Source organism: Protopterus annectens, chromosome 7.part0 (assembly GCF_019279795.1).
Source record: "Protopterus annectens isolate FY-2018-M chromosome 7.part0, PAN1.0, whole genome shotgun sequence".
In the NCBI taxonomy this organism is placed as follows: Eukaryota; Metazoa; Chordata; order Ceratodontiformes; family Protopteridae; genus Protopterus; species Protopterus annectens.
In genome coordinates, this window is record NC_056739.1 from 1,935,111,876 (window position 1) to 1,935,133,688 (window position 21,813).

Sequence of the window (21,813 nt, forward strand, 5' to 3'; positions counted from 1 at the left end):
AGGTTAGACAAATTTAAAACTAAATTTTCTGAAAGGAATCTCAATGACAATTTTTTTTATTTTTTACCTATATGTGTGAGTAGTATTTTTTAGTTTATTATTGAAAAGTGCTGTTTCAGTAGTGAGTTATACAGCTCTTTGAAGTGAACAGATGCATGCACTCTTGACCAGCCATAGCAATTTTGTTGTTTATGTTTTGCTCATATTTTGTTAATGTGTGTATTAAATTAAGCAGAAATCTCTTGCTAAGTGCATCCTAAGAGCTCTTAATAACGTTTAAGAATTTTTTGTCAGAAAGAAAAATAGTATTTTGCCAGCACTTCTCAGTTGCACTCGGGTTGCAAAAATAACAGAACATTCTGGTAATCGTAGTGTAGTCAAATGACAGCTATAGGATTCATTCTGAAATTTTAAGTTTTGCTATGAAAAACATTTGTTTTAGACCACATATATTTACATCAGTGTAGACAACAGTGCTTGTTATTCAAACACAGCAATGCCAAATCTCTTGACAGAAAACATTCTGCTAGTCTTTAGGTTTAATCCTGTTGAAGAGAATTACACCGCACCCAGTAAAGACCTGGTTTTCATTAGAACGTATTTTTTCTTTTTCCCCTCTAAGCAGCTTTTTTAATGGTGCCAGACATTCTTTTCATGTATTCTATCCATACATAGACAACACTTTCTCACCTCTTCCATCAGTAATCCTTGTCTTAGATTCAGCATCACCTTATCAGCTCCATGTACTTGTTTTGAATTGCCTTAATTGTTCCATGTTGTAAATGTTATTTTTGTTCACTAACTATATGCATTTTTGATTCTAAAACAGTTATTCTATAAAATACATTTACTTCAGAAAGTGGATTTTTTCATGACTATCTTTTGCATCTGACCTGCAGATCAGACATGCTGTTTGCTCATCCCCCATGGTTTATAGTTTATAAGATCTTACAGGTGTCATTTATGTGGTCAAAAATGAGATTCATTGTACAAAAAATAACTTGTAGATCTGATTGAAATTCAGTTGATCACAGATTACTGGCTTTTTTTCTGTGATAGATTGCAGAACAGTGGAGAGTGGGGAGTTTGCCCTTTCCACACTAGAATGAAGTCTCAGAGTTGATACATGTAATTAGCATAAGGTGTGGGAGTAGTGGGATTGTCCTGCAAAAAGCAATGTTTAATGTGATTTTACTTGTGTTTTTATTTTTGTTTTACAATGTTTTGAACTTTGAACAGTTTTGCTCAATGTTTTGAACTTAGATGATTTGAATATTAAACCATGTGTAATATATTAAATCTAACACATTCATAAATATGCATATCCATGTTATGCAGGCTGTACCATTCCCAGTCAAGCCTGAATATCTGGATAATGCCTTGCTCAATGCACACTGCTGTCTCTTTGTTGTAATTCTTTGACTTATAACTGAGAACCCTGGAATTATGAAACAAATCCAGTAAACTACAGAAAAACTGCATACTTTAAAATCACTTTCCATGGGATGGTTGTGGGGAGGGGGAGGCAAACCCACCACATCCCCACTACTTATATATATTAACTCCAAGATCACTATGCCCCAGATAAAAGAGAACATTCCAGGATATAGCAATGCTGAATTCAAATATGAAATTATTTCTGCTCACTATCTGAGCTGTTTGGCACCTGCAATCAACTGTATTACAAGCTGAGTTAAGTATAAACTTGCAGTGTTGCAGATAGTACTGCATTTTATTTTACTGTTTATTTATTTGTTTCATTGAATGTTGTGGTCTCTCTGCAGTTAACTTGCTACACGTGAAGCAAACTGGTTTCATTGGGGGTTATTGTTATTTTCACTTCTTTGATATTTGGTGTTGAACCCTTAGCCTCAAGAGTTTCTCTGTGCTTATAAGTGTTAGTCACATATCTATGAATTTATTTCTGCTCAATATCTGAGCTATTTGGCTGGCTAATATCTACATGCAATCAACTGTATTACAAGCTGAGTTAAGTATAAACTTTCAGTGTTACAGATAATACTGCATATTATTTTTCTTTTTATTTATTTGTTTCATTGAATATTGTGGTCTCTCTGTCTCTCCACAGTTAGCTTGCTATAAGTGTAGCAAACTGGTTTCATTGGGGGTTATTGTAGTTTTCTCTTCTTTGATATTTAGTGTTTAACTCTTAGCCTAGAGGGTTGTTCTGTGCTTATAAGTGTTAGTCACATATCTGTGAATTTATTTCTGTTCAATATCTGAGCTGTTTGGCTGGCTGCTATCTACGTGCAATCAACTGTATTACAAACTGAGTTAAGTATAAACTTGCAGTGTTACAGATAGTACAGCATTTTATTTTTCTGTTTATTTATTTGTTCCATTGAATATTGTGGTCTCTTTGTCTCTGTGCAGTTAGCTTGCTACAAGTGTAGAAAACTGGTTTCATTGGGGGTTATTGTTGTTTTCACTTCTTTGATATTTGGTGCTTAACTCTTAGCCTAAAGAGTTTTTCTGTGCATATACATGTTAGTCACATATCTGTGAATTTATTTCTGCTCAATATCTGAGCTGTTTGGCTGGCTGCTATCTACCTGGAATCAACTGTATTACAAGCTGAGTTAAGTATAAACTTGCAGTGTTACAGATAGCACTGCATTTTAATTTTCTGCTTATTTATTTGTTTCATTGAATATTGTGGTGTCTTTGTCTCTCCGCAGTTAGCTTGCTACATGTGTAGCAAACTGGTTTCATTGGGGGTTATTGTTGTCTTCACTTCTTTGATATTTGGTATCTAACACTTAGCCTAGAGGGTTTCTCTGTGCTTATAAGTGTTAGTCACATATCTGTGAATTTATTTCTGCTCAATATCTGAGCTGTTTGGCTCTCCATGCCATGGTGGTGCAGCAGTAGCATTGTTGCCTCACCGCAAGAGGTTCTCCCATTCGATTCTCGACTAGAGTGTGGGGAGTGCCTTCTGTGTGGACTCGGCATGTCCTCCCCGCATTGGGTGGGCGTTTGAAAGGCATGCGTAAATGGGCATGCCTTTGTTGAAGGTTGAATGTCGAGCTGGCACCTCAGCATTCGTCAAAAATCCATGGGAAAAAATGCTATCACTTATTGAGACACTAAACTTGAACTGAAACTCTTAACGAGGGTGAAAGAAAAAGGAACAAATGATCTCTCATTAATACGATGTTACTCTGACTAGACTGATCAATATAATAATTAAATTTCAGGCCAATTGTAAATATTGTGTATAGTTAATAATACTGTTCTATTTATCAGAAAATATATTAAGATTATTATACAATAGAATTATTTGAAAGATTAATAAAAAAAATTTGAACAAAAAAAAAAAAAACTACTGCCATTCATTAGCGGACTGGAGTTCCGTTGTGGTGACCCCTAACAGGAAAAAGCCGAAAGACAACAACAACATCTGAGCTGTTTGGCTGGGTGCTATCTACTGGCAATCAACTGTATTACAAGCTGAGTTAGGTTTAAACTTGCAGTGTTGCAGATAGTACTACATTTTATTTTTCTGTTTATTTATTTGTTTCATTGAATATTGTGGTCTCTTCTGTCTCTCTGCAGTTAGCTTGCTCTTAGCCTAGAGGGTTTCTCTGTGCTTATAGGTGATAGTCACATATCTGTGAATTTATTTCTGCTCAATATCTGATCTGTTTGTCTGGCTGCTATCTACCTGCAATCAACTGTATTACAAACTGAGTTAAGTATAAACTCGCAGTGTTACAGATAGTTCTGCTTTTTATTTTTCTGTTTATTTATTTGTTCCATTGAATATTGTGGTCTCTGTCTCTCTGCAATTAGTTAAACACCCTCCATCTCTGCTCTTGTTGTGGTATTAATCTTGGTGGTTTGGAATTGCCTGCCCCTCTTGTAAATTTGTGTTTGAACACTTGTCCTGAGACCATCTCATTTGCTCACTCAACTGAGTACAGTGAGATCATATTTTGATTTCAGACACTCCTACCAGTCCCATCTCTTCAGCTCTATCCACTGTGTACTGAGCGAGCATTTGACAAGGACAACACCAGTAGTCTCTTAATTGTGCTGTATTCCATCCGTCTCCACTAGGAAAAAAAATACTTTAACTTATTCAGCTGTTCTGACTGTAACTGTCTTCTACCTTCTTTATTACCTTAGTTTGATGTTGTGTATGCTCTTAAGTTTTCAAGTGCTCTTATTCTGCACTTATTACTGCTTGTTAGTAGCCTGATTAAATTTGTCTGCTATTCTATGCATCTTAGTTTCGGTTTTAGCACTTGTGCTTTAGGCCAGTTATTTTACATTGTGAGTTTTTGTGGACAAACCCTCATCAAACCCTGCTCTCCCCAAGTCCACCAAGTATTCAGCGTACTACATTTCTGTGAATTTGTACAGAGCTGATATATCAGAGAGGTAAATTCTCTTGTCTGTGAGCAGAATTGGAACATTTTCCTGTCTTATATTCCAAACTAAGTACACTTTTTGCAGCTCAGTTTGCACTGTGCTGCATTTATATATTTCCTTTATTATTCATATAGTTGCTCTATTATTTCTGTCCTTTTGTTGTTGTCTGCACTTTGTTTCTCAGGGTAGCTCAGAAGCTATTTTCAGGTGGGGGTTGTTGAGCCAGCTCATCTTAACTGTTTGTCATTGTCTGAGGTGTAATTCCTGTGTTGTACTGCCATTGCTAGAATCTCCTTGTGTTCTGACTAAGTGTGCTTCTCAAACAATCTGGAAATATAAAGCTGATAAGTATATTGTTTGGCATTTTAACTATTCAGAGTTCTGCACTGTCTTAATTTTTGCTTGACTGAATTATTTATATTTCTGCTGGCATTGTTTTCTGATAATCTAGGTGCCTCCATTTGATTTTTTTCCTAATTTACTGCTTTCTGCACTTGTTTTTAGTCATTTTTTAATTTAATTGCATTTATTTAAACTTTATTTGCTTTAATAGTGCTACACGCTCAAGTGTGCTAGCTTACACTTTATTTGAATTGTTTTACTGCTGTTTTTGTTGCTTTTCTGTAAAAATAAAACAAAACAACAACAAAAAAAGTTCTAAGCTTGTTTCCCCACCTTTCCTGTAACTAGTCTAGTCCATATACAGATTTGTTGTATCCAGGACTGTTTTGTAAGATTCTGAGCCCCCTCCCAAGCCTTTCTTTGCTGGAGGGAAGCCTTCTAGCTTATCAGTGGGAGTTTTAGGCACTTGGTAACCTATCTACCACAAGAGGAGTGGTGTCTGACCAAGAAGGTATCATTTATTTGCTGTTTGGGCAGTTTTTCCATCCCTTTCAACTTTCTGGTTTAAAAGCCCACATTTGCATGGGTTTGCACTTGTTTAAGCTCTATGGAGCCAGTTTTGGTGTGCTGCAGACTGCAAGAGCATCAGGAAGGATAAAGAGATACTCTTAAGTGCCTCCATTTTGATTTTTTTCCTAATTTACTGTTTTCTGAACTTGTTTGTAGTCATTTTTTAATTTAATTGCATTTATTTAAACTGCATTTGGTTTAATATTGCTACACACTCAAGTGTGCTAGCTTGCACTGCATTTGAATTGTTTTTACTGCTGTTTTAGCTGCTTTTCTGTAAAAAAAAGTTCTAAGCTTGTTTCCCACCTTTCTTGTAACTAGTCCAGTCCAGATACAGATTTGCTGTAGCTAGGACTGTTTGTAAGCTTCTGAGCCCCCAAGTCTTTCTGTTTTGGAAGGAAGCCTTCTAGTTTATCAGTGGGAGTGGTAAGCACTAGGCAGCCTATCTTCCACAAGAGGAGTGGTTTCTGGTCAGAAATTTTTAGTTTATTGGCCATTTGGGCAGTTTTTCCATCCCTTTCAACTTTCTGGTTTAAAAGCCTGCATTTGCACTTGTTTCCCATCTTTTCTGTAACTAGTCTAGTCCAGTTACAGATTTGCTGTATCCAGGACTGTTTGTAAGCTTCTGAGCCCCCCAAGCCTTTCTGTGTTGGAGGGAAGCCTTCTAGCTTATCAGTAGGAGTTGTAAGCACTAGATAGCCAATCTACCACAAGAGGAGTGATTTCTGGCCCAGAAATTGTAGTTTATTGGCCATTTAGGCAGTTTTTCCATCCTTTTCAACCTTCTGGTTTAAAAGCCACATTTGAGTGGGTTTATGCTTGTTTAAGCTCCGCCAAGCGGAGCTGAGCTGCGGTAAACTATTACTGGTGCCAGAAAGTCTGCTCTCTAGGTTTTCCCTTGAATCTTGCTAGTTCTTTCTCTCTTGCATTTCCTATATCTTAATTGCTTTGCACTTCAACAGGTTTTTGTAGCAATTGTTGTAGCACACCTAAGTGTCATTAGCACTAGTTGTTCTTTATGGAAATAGCTCGAGTACTCAGTAGTTATGACCACCCATCCTGGCATGATTAAGGGGGAAGTTCCCTGTGCTTTTTCCTATTAACCTGGTGCACTTGGGCATTCTGAGGCAGTGTAGCAACTGCCTCATGTACACAGACAACCCTCTCCTCTTACATCCCAAAACTCAGACTTGTGAGAGATACACTTATATCAAAAAATTGGAAGCTATGCACTCTCCAGCCAAGACCAGACTAGCTGGTGAAGAGGTGAAGGTCAACAACTGCACCACACCACATGGAACACATAGCCCTCCAGAACAGCCACCATCACATCTCTCATATAAAAACACAAACCACACACCCACCTTTGTGGAGACTCTCACTAGAAATTTACCCAAACAGACCTCCAAGAAAGAAATGCACTCAACCACCACAACACAGCACAGACCACACGACACCTCCACAGTGTGCCTCTCAACCTATGCCCCTAAGGTTAAACACATTGGCCAATACACTAATTATAGGTGACTAAATAGTGAGGCACACAGATGTCCAATTCACTAGGCTGAATAAGGAGAAGGTAACAGTCAGCTGTTATCAGGTGCCAGAATCCAATATATAACAAACACATGGACTCATGTCACTCCACAACAAGTACAAGTATGATTCTGTCATTGTCCATGTGGGTGTGAATGACCTGAGATGCACCTCCCTGGACTACATGAAAAGAGACATGGTGGAGCTCTTGGATTATGTGGCCCAGGCAGGTATGACCCTAGCCTGAGCAGTATCCTACTGTCACCCAGAATGATACTGCAGCACAAACAAAAAATGATTTACTTCAACAATTGGCTAAGTTTCTGGTGTCATTCTAAGGGGATCCAGTATCTGTCTGCTTGGGACGACATCATTGACAGACCTCGATGCTTTGCCAGAGATGGCCTGCATCTGTCACCCCTGGGTTTCTGGGTACTGGCTAAGGCTTTTGCCACCCCTATAGTGCCTTTTTTAGACATTGTTCCAAAGACCAAATTACCACTGTAACAGGTATAAATAAATGCAATCTGAGGGTCATGCTACTCAATGCTAGAAGTCTAAATCTCAAGATGCACTCACTCAAAGTACTCCTCAAAATGGAGAACATCGACATTTGTGCTGTAACGGAGACCTGGTTTAAAGTGACAGAAAGCACCCCTGTATTACCAGCCTATAACTCATTCCACACCTTTCAGCCCTGAAACGTGGACCGTAGCTCCAAAGATGGTGGTGTCTCCATATTCATAAAAGATATGCACACATCCAGACTAGTAGCCCAGCATAACGCATCTGAGATGCTTCAGGTACAACTGACACTGGGTAGGATGGCAATCCAGGTCATAGCCTACTATAAGTCCCCATCCATGTCCCTAGACTCTCACTCCATGTTCCTAAGCACCCTGGAATCTATCAAGGTCCAACCCAACACTTTCATACTAGGAGACTTCAATTACCTCTCCATTAACTGGGAGAGCTACTCAACCACCAATACACTGGCCCAACGCTTCCTGGAATTCATAATTTCCAGTGCCCTGGACCAGCTCATTCTGACCCCCACTAGAGGAAGCAACATCCTTGACCTGGTTATTACTAACATCAGCAACCATTGCCGTACACCAGTAGTCAATCCCTCCCTGGTCAGATCTGACCATAAATTAATCACCATGGAAATCCACATCTCACCCACACCCCCTGCAAAGGTAACCACCTTGAAAAACTTCTCCAAAGCTGACTTTGGGCTCCTAAAAACAGAGGTGGCTAACTTCATGGCACCCATGCCAATGGATAATAGCTGCATGACTGCTGAATCATATACCAATGCACTGTAGGACCATATGCATAAATGCATGGAACTAGCCATACCAACAGAACAAAGACACTCTCCTCCAAAAAAAGGAAGCCAATCTGGTGATCCCCTATCATTAATAAACTCTACAACAGAAGGAAGAAACTGTTGCAGAAAAAGATGAAGTCCCAAGACTGGAAAAACTCCCTTATTAGCCTCAACAAAAAGTTAACATCAAATCCTCTAAAAACAGCTATGAAGGAAGAATTGCAGCAGACACTATAAACAATCACAAAGCCTTCTATAGTTATATCAAGAACCTCCACAGCAATACCCAGATTTGCTCTAAGTTACTGCACAGTGGTACCTCCTATACTGAGCCAACAGATATTGCCAACATACTGGCCGAATGATTCAGTGCCAACTTTATCCCTCCCCCCCCAAAGGGCCAATCACAGTACCGTAAGAATGCCAGGCACCCAGCATTACTGCAGCACAGGTTAAAGCTGCATTGTCCTAGGCCAAGAATGCAGCTTCCATGGGACCTGATAATATCCCTGGCTGTATTCTACATGAACTACAAAGCTAACTGGTTCTACATCTGTGTGCCCTGTTCAGTCACAGCCTCACCGCAAGCTTTGTCCCTACTGAATGGCACACTGCTACAGTCATCCCTCTCCATAAAGGGGGAGCAATTACAGACCCTGGGAATTATTGCCCCATTAGCCAGATGAGTCTAATATGTAAAGCTATAAAGCATATCATCATGGACCTGATTAACAAAGAGATATAGGAAATCTCCAAACTCTAGACCCCATGCAATTTGGCTTTGTGAAAGGGAGGTCATGCCTGCTCAACCTGGTTTACTTCTTTGAGTCAGTCACCAGGGCTGTGGATGAAGGTAAGGCAGTGCATACAGCCTACGTTGATCTAGCCAAGGCCTTTGACACCATTTCTCAAATGGGAATGATTGATAAAATTACCAAACTGGGCATCAACCCCTATATCACTAGGTGGGTCACAACTTGGTTCACAGATAGAACACACAGTGTGAAAGTAGTAGACTCCAAGTCAGACTGCCGACCAGTCACAAGTGGAGTCCCACAGGGATCGGTCCTGGGTCCTCTACTGTTTGGCATATACTTTTTATAGTCCAGGCCAACACAAAGGGACTCTGGCTGGCCAAGTTCACAGATGACTGCAAGCTGGCAGCCATTATTAACTCCCCAAGTGTTGCAGACATCCTACAGAAAGGCCTCACTGAGACCAATGACTGATGTCGAAACCATGGCCTTAACCTTAATGCCCAAAGACGTGTTGTCATTCCCTTTGGTAAAACCTCAATTCTCACCAATTACCACATCGATGGGAGCCCACTGATCACTGAAGGCATTATAAGAAATCTGGGGATGCAGGTTGACAGCAACCTCTTCCTCGACCATCACATTGCCACTATGGTCAGAAAGTCCTTCTATGTGGTACATCTCATTACCAAGGGTTTTGCATCCAGAAAGAAAGAGATCATCATCTCTCTCTACTCTTCCCTCATTAGACCAATCATTGAGTATAATGCCCCACTTGGCATGTACCTCACTAGACACGTGCAGCAGTTGGAGAGGCCACAGAAGTACCTCACAAAGAGGATCCTAGGCATTAAACATATGTCCTACATGGACAGACTCAAAAGACTCCAGCTATTCTCTGCCTCATATTGCCTACTTAGAGGTGATCTTTGCTTGACTTACAAAGCCATGTCTGACCCAGCGATGTTAGAAATGCTACATCTAAAGAAATCCCAGTCCCTCCACACCATACACTCCAGAGGCCTCAACCTCATTACCACAATCAACAGAACATGCTGGAGGGACAGGTTCCTCTCCCAGAGACTGCCCATGCTATGGAATAGACTTACCATAAATATCAAGCAGAGCACCTTGCTGTCCCTCTTCAAGAGAAATCTTGATGAATGGATGGGTAATAGAAAGTTCACCCTGGGATCACTCCAGTGCCTCTAATTGACAGACGCACTGTGAACTAACTTCAGGTGGAATGATGCCAGGGCACTTCTATGGGCTAGGCATGTAAAGGCTCCAGGGCCATTAGCCTAGTACACCTATGAACCTATGAAACTACGTAAGTCCCCATTTTCATACATACCAATTGTTATCTACCTCTACCTGATAAATAGAAATGGATTAAATAAATAAATAAATTTAATGAACCTGAGCTGGGTACATTCCCCAGATGATGATGCTGTGACTGGTCATATAATTTGAATGTACACCTTTAAAAAGAACAACAAAAGCTCCTCAGTTTTTGTGAACGAGAGTCTGTAATGTAGGTAGAATTTAAGCTTTCTAATTCTTAAGAGCTCAGCCCCTTGGTTATATTTCATTCCTCAAGATGTTACAGTTGCACATATAGATTTTGAACATGCTGTTTTTAAAAATTTTTTTCCTGATATAGGCACATGCCTTTCAGACCACATTGATCAAAACAGACATAAAGTGAGAAATGCATCACACTGTTAAGTAGCATGTCACTGTTTTTGTTACAACTTCCTTGTAATATCACAGTTCAACCTGGCTCCATCACCAGTGGTGTTATTTGGGAGTATGTTGCTGGGTAAAGTGGTTTTATGTACTAATTGGCAGCACTTGCTTTAGTTGTGCATAACAAGTTTAAAACCACGTGTTTTGTATCTGTTATGTTGCTCAGAAATATGTAAATTCAGTTGGTACAGTCTATCTTGGTGAAGAGAATGAGAGTGCATTCTACAAACAAACACGGTGTGATAAGAAATGCAAATGTATCATTTCAACCAGCAGTCTGCGCATAACTATTATGCTTGTTATGTTCATAGCTATTTTGTTTTGAAGTTATAATGTCTCTTCATATAAAGACCTTACTTTTTTGGGGTAGAAATTAATTACATTTGATTATGCTGCATATGTCATAACCATAGTTAATGGTATTTAACAGGTCGACAGGGTACATAATTATGAGAACTGGTATTTCAATTGACAGAAATTGCTTTTCACAATGAATCCATACTGACAGGATCTTATTTATTCATCAGTGTACATTATATATTTACTTATACCAATATCCGCTAAACAGTGAAACTTGATTGGCTGTTCAGCACGTCTTTACTGTGATAAAATATACGTCACCAATGGGAAAACTTGCAGTAGATTAGTGTTGTCGCAGCCATTAGAAATAAATAAATAAATAAATGGATGTCTAGCTCCATGATTAGAGGAGTGAAGCCCTGACTATGACACAGATTCCTAAGTGTGTTAGTGTCTTGAATGATACAGGAAATGGAGAGGGGAGGTGGGAGTGGGCAACCAACATCAGATCATACATGTTGAGAGAATGAAGGCAGCCTGATCTGCTGTAATTCTGGAACTTACTGTAGAATGAGATGCTCAGCATGTAACATTTGCGCCAGAGATGTGCCCTTGTCTCTGCCAAGCTTTATTTGTACAGTTGCTCTCTAGACACGCAACAAAAAGGGAAAGACATGGCAAGCCCTTGGGGTATGCAAATATGCAATTCAATTTGGGACACAAAGAAAAAAAGGAAACCATGATGGCTGACAGTCTGATGGTCTTTCAAACTCAGCTGTCGTACACTGTACAACAAATGGGCTGAATGACTGAGAGAGGACTGACTGTTGCCAGGTAGTCATGAAATGAACCTGTTCATCTCCATAGCAATGTGCAAAAAAATATAATCAAATGATATATTCATCCATTTTAAAATCACTTTTGAGTTATATATGAGAACTTCTGCTAGAATTACAAAACAGAAATAATGTGGTTTCCCTTAAATTGATTTTCCATTGTTTTCTAATCTTACTTTTGTACCGTAGCGTGCAGTACAAAAGATGACAAACAGCACCTTTAACCTTTAGCTATCATTTTTGATTTTCATACACTGATATCACTGAGGAAAAACCCGTAAAATTTAATCTTACTGGCATCAGTGTCGTAGAACAGGTGCTGCATCCATAGGCTTTGATGGTCGCATCAGTGCACATGCCTGAAGGTGACCCATTAATTTATGGATGCAATATGTTACCCCAATAAAATGTCACATAGTAAATAGGTTCATAAGTACAAGGTTAGCTGCCTTAGCTGGCCATTTGAAGCCTACCCAGTTTCCCTAACCTATAGTTTCCCTAACCTATCCCAGTTAGTTTTAGATTGGCCTTACCCATCCCATGATCGATAATTATATATTACCCCTAATGAGAATAACTGGGATCATACCATAGATAATTTGAGAGGACCCATGTATGGGATAAAGCATTTATGAGTTGCCTCTGTCCATTAATAGTACAGTGGGCAGTCCTGGGGTAAATTTTCGATTTTCCATCCATAGATCTAAGTTACACTTGAAAATGGACAGGAACGAACTTTGCTTTACGTGGACAGGAGTCTGTTCCATAGCAGTGGTATCCTCTGCAAAACATACCTGTCCTTCCAATCCATTCTGTTGATGGTGCAGAAGAGGTTTAGATTCCTAGACTGAATATTTCTGATGCCATTTGACTTGCTGATGTGCAGTAAATCCATCAGTAATGGGTTGTAGGATGCCTTGTATGCCAGACACAGATAACGTCTTAGTAGTCTGTAGGATACCAAGTATAGCAGCAGGACTTTGAGTCAGTCCATGTAAGACACGTTGTTTAGGCCTTGTATCCTTTTAGTAAGGTATCTTTGTAGACATTCCAGTTGTTGCATGTTTCTGGACAGATACATGTGAAAAGGAGCGTTATATTCAATGACTTCCTAATGAGAGCTGAGTAAAGGGAGCAATGACATCCCTACATCTAGACTCAATCCCTTTGTTTATAAGCTGTGCAATACAGAATGATGTTCTTACAACAATAGACACATGTTGGTCTAAAGTTCACATAAGTTCCCAAATCCTGAACAGCTGGGTCATCTCTTAGGGGTGTATTGTCAATGTGCAGTTCCCTGGGGTAGAAGACTTCCCAAAGGATACAGTGATGCATTTTGTTGGCATTTAGTTTCAGACTGTTATTTTGACACCAGTTATTTATTGGAGACCGACTTTCCTGTAGGATAGCGAAGTAAATTCAGACTGTAATTTTGACACCAGTTATTTATTGGAGACCGACTTTCCTGTAGGATAGCGAAGTAATTTGGGGATTCAGTCACTGCTTCTAGCTTGCAGTTATCTGCATACTTAGGCAGTCAGAGCCCTTGGTACTAGCTTTTTACTTCATAGAAGTAAATGCCAAACAGGAGTGGTCCTAGCACATAATCCTGGAGAAATCCACTAGTGACTGGTCTCTTTGTGAAGGTAATCTCTCCTGTTTTGATTATCTGCATCCTATCTATGAGCCAGTTGGCAATCCAGCAAGTGGCATGGGTATATTCCATGTTTATTTATCTTTTCTACTATGCCTGAGTGGGAGTTGTGTCAAAGCTTTGGCTTGGTCAAGGTACATGGTGTGTACCATTTTGTCTTCATCCATTGCTTTGGTGACTTTTTCAAAAAAATACAGCAGGCTGAGTAAGCATGACCTGCCCTTGACAAATCCAAACTGAGACAGGTTCAGTGTTTGGAGATTCTGTATGTCCTGATTGACTAATTCGATAATAAGTTTTTACATAGCTTTGCATATGAGGCTGGTCAAGACTTATGAGTCTGTAACTGCCTGAGTTTGTGGAAGGTCCACCTTTATGCAGAAGAACGACTGTAGCTATTCTCCATGCACTTGTTACAAAATCTGTATTGAGGCTAAGATCGAACAGTGTTGTTATGGGTGTGACTAAATTGTGCTTCATTCTATTTAAGATCCAGTCAGGTATATTGTCAGGACCCAGTGATGCAGTGTTTTTAGCTTTGATAGCACTTTTAGGACTTGGTCTTGTGTGATTGCTGGAGGTGAGCTAATAAATGGTGAATTCTAACATAATAATACATTCTAAATTTATTTGTGCCATAATTTAATAAAAAATACTAAATACATAACTATAGCAAGTGTAAAAATGCATCACATCCCATGAGTTATCAAATGCCATGATGTATATGCTAACATTGAAAAATCGATTTAAAGATTTTGAATTATACACTAGGAACTCATAATGCAAAGACTATAGATCAAGATATAACAGGTTAAAGCAATGTGAGCATAAATGAAACAGTAAAATAGTAAAATGTTTAACCAACTTAAAAGAAACACAGCTGTGGAAACAGACTCAAGTCACATAAGAGCAAAGTTAGCAAGTGAGTGGCAATGCACTTCAAAATTCTGTGTGACTGCACTGAAGATAGAAACAATAAAAATATAAAGCAGAAACACTGAAATATTGATAGCAGGCACAATATCATTTCAAAACACAAAACTTGTAAGATACACTAATACATACTTTCCTTTTACTCCATTCCTCAATCAAAACATCACATGACAATGCAAAAAAAAAAAAAAAAACAAAACAAAAAACAAACAAAAAAACAAATACAGAAGACGTACACTGCCACATCTCCAGTCAAAAATCACATGGCTTTGTGGTATAGATGAATAAACCCCTGAATATGGTCTAAGGAGCCAAGTTCAGTTAGTATCTTGGGTGTTTAAAGGAGTTGGCAATGGGTGATGTGTATGGTAGTCCTGATGGGGAGAAAGGGGAGGACTCATCTGGCCATGCATTGCTACAATCTCTTGCAGGAGGGGCTGTGATGCAAATGCATGGCTTGAGTGCCATTAATATGTCTCCAAGACAGTGCCTATTGTTGGCTTTCAACACACTTATGCAGAAACATGCACTTACTTGGGGAAGGCATTGTGGGCTTCTGTCATGACTCAGACCACATCCACTCCCAACACTCATAAGATGGGATTCTAGCAAGGATGTAAAACATCCTAGTGGCTGCCAGAACAAGGGCTTCATCTGGACAGCTCTCTCCTTGGTCTTAGGTGAAACTCTCAGGTAAGGGGACCACCAATAAGCTAGGCTCCATTGGAGGACAACTTGATGCTCAGCAGGGACAGGGAGAAAATCCACAAAGAAAAAAAAACAACATTAAAAACAACATAGTAGAATAAATAAGTCTTGTTGAAGTGTGAGTAATGATGGATTTACCCACTTGTGATATAGTTAGGGCAGAAGGCCTTCTTTTGCTTAAATAAATGATTATGTGCTTGTTAAGTAAGTAATTACAATTTCTTAAGATTCAGTTACGCTTATCTGCATTGTCCTGTGTCCTTCAAGTCTTTCTATTCTAGAACCTTTTAATATTATTTTGTGATACTGTTAGCTAACAATGCAGACTGCACTCTTAAGAAGCAGTCTAATTTGAGAAACACTTTAGATATGCCCAGGTTATTTATCAATAAAAAACAATTTCATTTGTTGGCATCTTTATGCACAAGACATTGAAGGTGGTGCAGCAGGGTCAGGGAAGTTATGCTAAGTCTTAAGAAGTGCATTAGAATTAGTACAAGTAAGCTCTTCCAATCTCACTTGTATAGAAAACAAGGCTCCTTTGAATCTTGTTTCACCTCAAAAAAAAAAAAAAAAAAATCACACATCTCAGTGGTAACAATTTAACTTTTCAACAATTGCATTGCTTATTCCAGAATGCTTCCCCAGCCATATGTAACATTACAAAATTTGAACCAAGCACTCCTCATGTTCAACAGTTTCACTGATTAGCCTAGACGGTAATGGCAAAGTACATGTACTGGTGTTGTATAAATGATGTCCTATCATGTGCAATTATCAAAACATGAATCAGCTTTGCTTTATCCTGTTTATGACCACGTATTTATATATATATAAGCACTTATCGGAACTGAATTTACCAGCTCTCCACCATTGTGTTTTATTTTACTCATCTGTTTTGAATTTATTTTAAGTGGTTATATTAAAGACATTTTTAACAGTTCAGCCATGGTGGTCTACCGAGGAACTATACCACATATAAATTACATTGTTGGAGTTTTTACCTTTCTGCTTTATCCATTGATGGATGCAGTCTTTTACAAAGGTCCTGGGTACATCATTAATATCAGTTTGTTCTCAGTAATATCCATTATATATGGCTATTTATTTTAGTCTTGATGGTATAGTAGTGTGTGGGTGAAGCACATTATATCAAAAACACACAACACTGAACCCCCAAATAATTGATCTAAAAAGATGGAAACAAATCACAACAAAAAAGCACATTTTTGCGGGGGAGGGGCAAACTCTGCTGTGCTTTCCATAACTCCTGCTATTTATATATACTAACTCTAAGACTGCAGTACAGAGAGGAAAGGTCAAAATCCCACTCCCCATATTACTGTGATCTCCTACAACTGGTTACCACATTTTTTTTTAAGTTTTGACATTTTGATGTAAAATGCTGGTAGAAATGATTTTGAATGTTTACATGTTCAAGGAAATTTCTGCATCCCTGATGAGGACAGCTGCCTCCCAAACATTTAAACTAGGTTAGATTCCAAGCCAATGCATGGGGGACTATACATTTAGGTTTAGTCTGTTGATGTAGCTTAACATGCACATGCTTTGTTTTCAGGTTTCATGTGCTGAAGACTATTGGTTCAAGTCCCCTATCAGTTATATACTGGCAAACGGTTGTGTGAAACTGGAGTATGGTTTACAGGTACAGCACCTGATTACCAATCAAAAAGTCCCTGGTTCATATCTGGGTGCCCCCTGATGGGGATGGCTTTTGAAAATGGTGGCATAGCCCAGTGGTAGAGCATTTTACTGCAGATCAGGAGGTCATGGTTCAAATCTCGGTGTTCCCTGGTGGGGTGGCCTTTAATCTGGCAGCTAGCACACATGATAAAGGCTATGATCTGTTAACAAACTACTTCCTGTGCTACAGTATTTGATTCCATCAGCCTTTATTTGTCTGCTATGTGGCTGCGAACAAGTCACTTAAGCAGAGAGTGCTTAAGGGCAATTTGGAATTTGGCCTATCCACCCCCCCATGATCTCCTGTACTGCATGCCAAGTAACTACCTGTGAACCTATGTTTGGATTACAAGGATGTTTGTAGTAGCAACAGATTTCTCAGAATGGCATTACACAAAAGAATTGCTTTAACAAGGAAAGCATGATCAGTAACCAACCACATTATTCTTGGAGGATTTACATTCTGAAATGAAAGCTTAGTGTAGCTGGTAGCAGATAATTTTGTAGTTTTAAGTTTCTCCTTACTGCATGGGTATGTTCTACATTTTCCTAAGTGGTTAATAGTGGTATAATACAGATATCACTAAAAACTGGACAACTTTGCATGTGCATGTTTTCTTCAGTCTTTTGTTTTCCAGTTTTCTAACTAATTTTAGACAAATTATGTTATCTTCCTATCAGCAAAATATTAAAGCAGGTGCTTGATTTTCTAGGAAGAATCTCATTATATCTTGGGGGAAAAGACCCTAATACAGTAGAGAGTCTATTATCTGAACATCGATTATCTGAAATGTCAGTTATCCAAATGCAGCCTTCCGATGTTTCCAGGTAGGAAAAATCATAAAATGTGAATATGTAAACATTATATGTATTTGCTTGTCTGTGTTTTTTGAGGTTGTAGCCTGCTCGTCTGTGAAAAATATTTTTTATTGTCCACTGGAATCACTGAATGGTTGAAAAGTGTATTTTCTGCATGCAGAAAAAAAAAAAACAAGATTTTAGAAGTTTTTTATCAGGTTCAATTATATGTTTGATTATCCGAACAGTTTGATAATAAGAACTACCCTAAGCCCCAATTAGTTTGGATAATTGATTCTCTACTGCATTCAGAATTTTAAAAATACCAAAGCCACTGATGAACATCCCTTAGAAAATGTCTCCTCATTGAGAGATGTCTTGGCTTAATTCTGGTCTCTTTCCAGGCTAGAGAAGTTCATATTCCACAGAATAAAAAAAAAGAAAAGTTTAATATTCTGTTCTTTGAAATTTTCTTAATTTCTCTCACCAGTGCTATAGCTGGCTCATCTATCACCCATTGCCACTTCCTGTTCTGGCACCCCGTAATATCTTGCACCGGGAGTAGCTGTTTCCTTTGCTTCACTCTAGCAATGCTAATGTCTACTAGCATAAGGTAGGGCTTACACTGTGAGAGATATTCTTATAAAGAAAGATGAAATCACTGTTGCCAACTTAATTTCCTTTATATCTTTATTGCTTTATTGGATGTTTTCATTCCATAACATCCACAGGACTTCTTCATTGTGAAGAATCCTTAAGTTTCTGGGAACCTAATGTCAGTTACTAGTGTCTTAAACTTCAGCTTGGCAGCCAGAAAAACAATATAAATGGGATTTGACATAGGACAAAATCAAATTCCATGCTGCCATCTCTGTCAAATGTCACACACAGGAAGAAAATTAATTAATAGCTTTCCTTGTTGGAACTGAAGGACTTGAGCTCAGACTTGGAGCCCACTAATGTGTGCAACTTTATCTAACCATGTTTGTATTTCACAATGCCTGAGGACAAATTTTCTTTAACTTCCTTTTAGTTACTCAAGGTGAAATTGCTTCATTTGTTTATATCAAGGTAGTTGTTGTGTTGTGTCCTTTGGCTTTTCCCAGTTAGGGGTCGCCACAGCGGAACTCCGGTCCGCTAATAATTGGCAGTAGATTTTTATGTGCTGAGTTGCCAGCCCTGATGCACAACCTTCAATGAAGGTATGCCCATTCATGCATGTCTCCACACAGAAGACGCTCTAGCTAAGAATCGAACAGGACAACATCTTACTGTGAGGCGACAACGCTACTGCAAGGTAATATGTTCACTAATGTGCTTTGAGTTATTGGTTTACTATACATTGTACTGATCTTTATTGGACTACTGTTTGTTATATTATCCGTTGTCTAAGAACATAGCATCTTGGAGAAAGAATGGGCACTTAAATGTTTTTTTTTTCTTCAAGATGCAGCAAGCTTGGGGTTAGAATAATTAAGTAAGAAGTCGGGGGTGCAGGGATGCTTGGTCCCCATTCAAAGATATTTGTTTGAATTTGCAGGTCATATGATTTTGTGTAAAAATATTTTATGTTTTGAGCACTTTTTGTATGTTGTTTTTGTACTCAAGGGAGTGTTGTTTTATACTTGAAGCGACAAGTAGATGCATTTCAAGAGGTTAGTGTCAAGAAAACTTGGGGATGGGGAAGTAATACATTTAGAAGCTTACACATTTCATTTTTCTATTTATTTATTGATTGATTGATTGATTGACATTTGATAATTGGGAAACTCTGACAGGGTAGAAGCCCCGGTTGATTTTATTTTTGCTACAGTGTGAATTTCGCTGAAAACTGCGAACCAAGATGGTGCAAAGAAGTAACAAACATCAGTAACAATATACACTTAGTCATGCATGGTGAACAAATCAGAAATGAAACATAAGATCATAGTTTCATCAGAACTACAGTACACTGGACAGTTTTCATTTTAGAACAAGGAGAACATGCAGATTCACATACTAAAGAAATAAATATTACTCCATCATTACAAAATATTTCATGAATTTGGATTTATCAGTGGTATGAAAGACACATGTAGGATACAAGTCAGAAATAGTTACAAAATCAAAATCTTGTTCAGATGAGTATACTGCGAAAGTAGGGCCACAGAGAGAAAAAAAGGTGTATTTGATGTAATGGGAAGTGCTGAATCATGAAACAGCAGGCAATTCTGAATAATTTAGCATCAGCAATATTTTCAGTTCTTGTCAGCAATTTTAGCCACTCAATGTTGAAATAAAACCTCATTCTCCTTGTATATCTAAAAAAATAATTTCTTTAAATGATTTACTTTTGCCAGGTTGGAGTTTCTTCCTTTATAGGAAGATAGATTATTTTAAATGAGCACCATTAATGTTAACTGTCATTCCATAACTGAATGTCTTCAATTTAGAACCATATAATATATTGTATGTTTTTGAAATAAGTAATTTAAAAAATCTGAATTTTCTGATAATGCTAAGAGTTATTCTAAACAGGGTTAAGCTGAATCACTGATGATTTCAAAGGATAGGTTGGAAGGGTGGACAACAGCATCTTCTTTATAAATATGGAAGGAAGCCCTACTTTTGGATCTACAGATTAATTCATATAAATAAGACAGAAAATGGAGCCAAATAATAAGACCTAGTGAAAGGGGCATCTATTAAAGGCTTAAGAAAAGTTGAATTAATACCAGGCACTGAATATATTGGTATAAATTATATAGGAATAAAATTATTATATATCTATACTGCTTAGAGCAAGTCAAATAGTGTCTTAGAAAGCAGAAATCCCCCAGGGCTGGTCTTAAGGTGAAATGAAGCTCTAAGGAGGGAACTCCATACCCCCACCCCCACTACCCATCATTTAGCCTCCACACACCCCCAAGTATCTTTTCCTATTTGACCTCATTCTGGCTTCCTCATACCATCCAGACAAATTATGTCTTCCTTATTTTTCATTTTTATACTTATATTACTCTTCAGCTTTCCTTCATCCTTTCAACCCATCCTTTCTGGCCAGGACTGCACTATAAAAACTGCAGGAAATAATTGAATTAAGCAGGGAGCCTGGGTTACACTAGGATCCCAGAAGCTTCAGGTTTATAGATGTTCTGAGATGCATTTTAGAGCTTTTTATAACCCTGCTGATTCAATGAAGGTCTGAACAAAAATCACAAATAAGGAAATACAATTATTTTTATTTTTTTTTCTTTCAAAGAAGAAATATGTTGGATTCAAGGATTATTATACAAGGCAGACTAAATAGTAGTTTCCTATAAACTGAGAAGACAAGTTCTTGAGAGGATACTTAAAGCATATCTAGGATTAATGCTTGCCTTTCTGCCCCCTTCCCCAAATAAATCACCTTCTGTGAATACCTCTGGTGCTAGATTGGGATGAAAGTGAAAGAATAATTGGCCACAGTCACACATTTCAAGTTATTGCTGTCATGCCTATGAACTGCAAGTCTCCTTATGCCTTCTCCTAAAAGACAGCCATCTTCTGCATGCCCCTTTCATATTAGATTGGGGTAACAGTGAAAAAAAACAAATGGCCTTAGTGATATATTTCAACTGTTTGCTGACAGACATATATAAACAACATGCCTCCTTACCCCTGCCTCTAAAAGATAACCACATGTGTATACGTTTGACTGTGAGGAAAAAATGAAAAATAGTAATCACAATAATGTATTTGCTCCTAGACAGTATACTACATTAGACAGGCAATGGAAACCTTCTCTGCATACCTCTGCTCACACAAAAGCTATAATAACCTTCTAAGCATACCTCTGAGCAGGGCTGATTTTACATTCGGTGAGGACTGAGGCAGAGGTTGAGGATGTGCCCCCCACTAAACATGTGTAAATATCACCTTATACAGAGAATGAGGGTCTAGCAGTTCCCAGGACCCTCAGTTGCTATGAGGGGATAGATGTACCATGATGCAGCTTATGCCTTATTTTTATTAAATATAATTACTTGTTAACTTTTTTGTTAACCAGAAGGACACTTTCTATAAGAAACTTCTGTGCACACCTTTGAGGTTTGACTATGAGCAAGTTGAAGAAAAAAATTACCACATTATTCCCAACCTTTCCTTGACCCTGTACAAGCTATTGTGACCTTTTGTGCATATATCTGACTATGGCCAATTGATTTAAGGAGGGTATCT

General features: G+C 38.3%; 1 protein-coding gene across 3 annotated transcripts in view; it reads left to right on the top strand.

Moving 5' to 3' along the window:
- SV2B (synaptic vesicle glycoprotein 2B) overlaps window positions 1-21,813 on the top strand; it is a 1,975,281-nt gene that overhangs the window by 563,574 nt on the left and 1,389,894 nt on the right. Inside the window, exon 3 of one of the 3 annotated variants that reach the window (XM_044078366.1) lies at window positions 17,532-17,646. The exons of the other annotated variants lie outside the window; for them this stretch is intronic. The gene's annotated coding sequence lies outside the window, so the exon portion shown is untranslated. The remainder of the gene's footprint in view (window positions 1-17,531; window positions 17,647-21,813) is intronic. 3 annotated transcript variants of the gene reach the window in all.